Source organism: Anarhichas minor, unplaced genomic scaffold, assembly GCF_050575085.1.
Source record: "Anarhichas minor isolate MPS153535 unplaced genomic scaffold, ASM5057508v1 ptg000074l, whole genome shotgun sequence".
In the NCBI taxonomy this organism is placed as follows: Eukaryota; Metazoa; Chordata; class Actinopteri; order Perciformes; family Anarhichadidae; genus Anarhichas; species Anarhichas minor.
In genome coordinates this window covers 7,277-12,500 of record NW_027466520.1, presented here as the reverse complement: position 1 = coordinate 12,500, position 5,224 = coordinate 7,277, and the positions used below count along the sequence as shown (strand labels likewise).

At 43.9% G+C, this 5,224-nt stretch overlaps 1 protein-coding gene across 2 annotated transcripts in view; it reads right to left on the bottom strand.

Moving 5' to 3' along the window:
- rreb1a (ras responsive element binding protein 1a) overlaps positions 1-2,608 on the bottom strand; it is a 42,923-nt gene extending 40,315 nt beyond the window's left edge. The window contains exon 1 of one of the 2 annotated variants that reach the window (XM_076080251.1): positions 2,497-2,608. The gene's annotated coding sequence lies outside the window, so the exon portion shown is untranslated. The remainder of the gene's footprint in view (positions 1-2,496) is intronic. The other variant, XM_076080252.1, reaches the window with a different exon arrangement.
- Positions 2,609-5,224: the final 2,616 nt, after the last annotated feature.

The following is a 5,224-nucleotide window of genomic DNA, read 5'->3' as shown; positions in this document are numbered from 1 at the left end:
ACCACAACAGGAAGCTCGCGGGAGTCACAAGAGAGTGCTTTGCTGCCCCCCCCCCCCCATGTGAGAGGGTTGTTCAGAGAGAGAGAGAGAGAGTCCATCAATCTATCTCTCTCTCTCGTTGACCCCCCTCCCACCTAACACTCAGCTGCCATTACCCATCCTCCACTGCTCCTGACGTTCCCTCCCTTCCCCTCAGCTCTACTTTGCCCGAACTTGTTAACACTCATGAAACTAAAACACAGAAATATCACGAGGCTTTAGTTTATTATTTTACCATTTCCATTCAGCCACAAAACATCCACCGCTGATGTCAGATTAGACTGAAGAACACTAGTTATTTTATAGTCCTAGTTTATGAATATTCATCTTATGTTCTCTGTGATATTTAAATACTATAGAGGTGGAGGCTTCACATCAGCCCAGCTGGCTTTGTGCCTCTTCCTGCTCTGTGATATTTATTTATCTCTGTTACGTTTGTATATTTTATTGTTTAAATTGTGCAAAATAAATAAACTAACTTAATAAACTTCCCAAACTCTTCATCCATCCATCTGGATAAATGGATGAAAGCTTTAAAACGTCAAAATAGTTTCAACAAATGAATCTATAACTAGAGTTATAGCTTCAGCTTCATTGGAACAAACGGCACGTTTCTCTTTCTCACTCTTTTGCAAACAATTTCAATAAAAAACTTGTTGTTTGCATGTATGAAACTCTCCTCTCCTCCTCCTCTTCTTCCTCCTCCTCCTCCTCCTCTTCATCCTCCTCCTCCTCCTCCTCTTCATCCTCCTCCTCCTCCTCCTCCTCTTCATCCTCCTCCTCCTCCCTCTTGCATCATCTAGACTTTCAGGCTCTCTCTGTGTGTGTGTGTGTGTGTGTGTGTGTTTTCCACCCGACAGCTTGGTTACAGATTGACTGACACACACACACACACACTCACACACACACACACACACACACTCACACACACACACACACACACACACACACACACACACTTGTTGGAGTTTAGACCCGACGTGATAAAGTGTTGAGATAGCATCGGCGGTGTGTCAGCTCTACTGTACGGCATACCAGAGCCAGGAGGAGGGAGGGGGAGGGGGGGAGTCTCAGCCAATCACAGAGCAGTCTGAGTGTGGAAAATGTCTGCCAGCTCTCGGCCAATCAGGACGCAGATTCCGCCACACTCTCTCTCAGATGAACACGCACACGCACACACACACACACACACCCCGTCTGTTTGTTCTCCGTACACCAAAGTAAGAAACATCAGATTCTACCAATAAAACATCTCATTCTGTGCTGAACATTGTTCAGAATCAGACTAAAAAATCTATATTCTATCGTTTTAATTCCACTTTAATTGTTTAAATGTTAAACTTCTGATACGAAGAGTATCACCTCTGATCTGTATGGAGAAGATTTAACGTATTTCCTACTTTTTTGCAGTAAAACTTGTTAATTTGTTTGCAAATCAACATCTTTTATTTCCTTAAATGTCACTAAACATGCTTTAAAGACACCTTTAAGAGACGGACCAACAATAACCGTTCAAACTCATGGAAACATGTTTTAAATGCTCCTAAAAATGCCAAAGTTTTGTATAAACTGATGTAAGAAACATCTGGATTATTTCCATTTAAATAAACAACGAGGAGCAGCAAACAGCTGATGCAGACCCGATGTGTAATTTAAATATTGGAAGATATTTGAGGGGAAATTAAAGAGGAATATCGTGGTACAGAGCTCATCTATCAACACACACATCTACGAGCAACAGCTGGAATCAGACTCTGAAGATGAGCTGAGAGATGTAAGAACACATCTGCATGATGTCAACAACACACAGAATACAACTTTAAAACATCAACACCAGCATGTTTCTGCTCCGCTTCACTCGCAAACATTCAGAAGGTCTGAAACACCTGAGAATGAAGTTCAAACAGAAGCAGGAAGCAGCCAGACATCAGCTGATCAACGTGATCACATGACAGGAAGCAGCAGGTGATGAGGCAGCATTTACAGGTGAGAGAGGATGAAGAGGAGGAAGTACTCAGCTAAAAGTACTAGTACCAGAGTGTAGAAATACTCTGTACAAGTTAAAGTACTAATACAAGAGTAAAAATACTTTGCTACAGTAAAAGTACTAATACCACACTGTAAAAAATACTGAGCTGTACTTATACATTTTTAAGTATATGTATACATCAAATGAAGTACTCGAGTAAAATGTACTTTAGTTACTTCGGCGGATGGAAGTCGGAGGAAGGAGCTCAAGAATGAAAAAGGGGGGTCAGAGGGCGGTGATGGGGGGGGGGTGCATGCTGCTGAACAAGTGAAGAAGAGGAAGGGGACAGGGGGGGGGGGGGGGGGAGACGCGATGCAACGAGAAGACAAGAAGGACAGATGGACATGAAGCAGCGATGGTGAGGTGCGCTTGATGTGTTCACCAGCACGGCGGGGTGATGATGGGAGGAGGGAGGAGCTTATATTTACCCGTCCTGTTTTTTCTCGTAAAGCAACGCTCGAGTCGCTCGGGGGGGCGATCGGGAGGAAGGGGGGCGGGGTTTGTTGTTGTGTGTGTGTCTGCGACCACTGCTCACACTGCAGGGGGGGAGAGCACAGAGAGACAGTCAGTAACACACACACACACACACACACATTAATACACACAGTAACTCACAACACGTGCTTCACAAAGTACATAAAAACATCAGCAGCAGTAGAATGTACTCCGTGATGGAGGACAGTTGCATACAAGTACTGCAGTAAAAGTACACGAGTTTATATTTTACTGTCCGGTTGAAGTCGTCAATGTTTTGTTGGACTTTCAGAATAAGATGCAACCAAAGAAAAGAGAAAGAAAGATTTGCACAAAACTCTTTAAAGTGTGAAAGAACATAAGATTATAAGTATATAAGAATATAAGTACGAAGTAACTCCAGCTTCAGTACAACGACGGAAAGATGATGTACTCCTCAGTACTGCCATGTGAGTACAACGTAGAACGTAGAAGACTGGAGGTGAATCCTTCAGCTGCTTAGGAGTCAAATACAACAAGAATACGACGAAGAGATGTACTACTACTAAAGAAAAACACAAGAGCGTATCAATATAATAGATGTTTACATTCATTTAAATATAATATATATATATATTATATTTAAATATATAACGTATATATATATTATATGTTCATATTTATGTAAAGTTGATTGTAGAAAGAGTCTGCGATGAACACGCTGATAAAACAACCACTGAAGAAGAAGAACCCAAAAGAGGACGATCCTAAGCTGCTGCTAATGAGCTCCTGATGTAGACGGGAGGGGGAGGAGGAAGAGGAGGAGGAGGAGGAGAAGAAGGAGGAAATGGAAGAGGAGAGCTGAGCATCAGACGATAATCTGTTAGACAAAACAAACTGAGGGGAGAGGAGTGATGAGAGGATGCAACAGGCTGCAAAGCTGGAGGAGTGGAAGTATTTATGGATGGATGATGGAGGGATGAGGATGAGGACGAAGAGGAGGAGGAGAGAGATTAAGAGCTTAGAGAGCTGGTAAAACTAATTAGGAGAGAAGAAGAGAGGATGGAGAAAAAGAGGAAAATCAGCAGTTTACATCTTTAGAGTAATAAAGTGCTACGAAGACGAGCTCCTCGTCATCATCATCTTCATCATGGTGGTTTAAACTGTCTGTGTAGCGGCTGGGGGGGGGGGGGGGGTTATCACCTCCACCACACAAAGCTCCCGCTAAACCAGCAGCTAATGAGCTAGCGGCGCTAACGCGCTTTAGCTGCCTGTGCTACGCTAACAAGAACGCAGCGGAGACACACGGGGACACACAGGGAGACACTCACAGGGAGACACACACAGGGAGACACGGGGACATACGGAGACACACAGGGACACACACGAAGACACAGGGAGACACACAGGGAGACACACACGGGGACACAGGGAGACACACAGGGAAACACAAATGATCAAATAAATTCAGCTTGTTCTTCTTCTTAATGAATGATGTCATAACTGTGTTGTTCTGCACTAAAGACGTGTTCTAGTTCTCTCTACTTCTAGTCATGATGGTTCTGTTTCCATAGAGGAGCAGGACTTTTATTTTGAAAATCAAGACCACAGAGAGTAAAATGTGACAGGAGTGAAAAAACAAAAAACGCCCTGAAACCGTTTGGTGTTCAGAGAACAAAGAGTTTTTCATTTTCCTGTTAAACAAGTCGGCTCCTGTGAATGACGGCTTAACGTGATAATTGGGACCAAAGCGGTTTTACTCTGAAAATATCAAACAGGAAAAGCTGCATCATCTCAAATAATCAAACATGGAGATGGAAGCCTGTGAAACATTAACCAGCCGTGGTGTCGCTGTGCTGGTTAGTCTGTTACAGTGTAACTGGGTCCACTGGAGGAATGATGAGACAGAAAAAAATTAAATAGAAATGAACAACCTGAGAGCAGTTTGTGGATGAAAAGATGTGAGAGCCTGTAAGACACTCCAGAGGTAAAAAATAACCCGCAGAGCAGGACCAGGAATGTGTGTGTGGAAGAGTGATGCCCTGCTTTCGGTTGACAGGCATGAACAAGTGCAGAGAGCCTGGAGGAGAGGAGATAAAGAAGAGGAGGAAGAGGAAGGAGAAGTGACAAAATAAAAGACTTGCGGAGGAGAAAGGAGGACAATAACTCAGACGAGGTGACAAGGAGGATTTACGGAGACAGAATGAAGTACTGTGCCTTTAACAAAGTCACTTTAGGTGTGAAAACGGGTTTTATCCGTCATGACCAAAACAATAAAAGTACTTTTATGCATTTTATGAGAGACACACAGAGAGAGAGAGAGAGAGAGAGAGAGAGAGAATGAACAGCTCCAGAAAGCAGAGAAGAAGAGAATCCAGTCAGACCAGTCGATCCTCTTCTTCTCTGTTGACTCTCACACGGTCACTAAACTCTGCCCTGATTGGCCAGCTGCCCGCCACCCTCCCTTTAACCTCACAGCTGATTGGCTATTGAGGTCGCTGGCAGAGCGCCCACAACGTCGCCTGTCTCAAGGACATCAACACCCCCCCCCCCCCTTCTTCTTCTACTTCTTTTATTGCTGTGAGTGAGAGCATCCTTATCAACAGATGAGTCACTGCTCAGGTCTCATCATGTGCCGAGTGACAGCCGAGGGAAACAGTCTCACATCTCTGTACAGAAACCGGACCATCATGCACCTGGAGC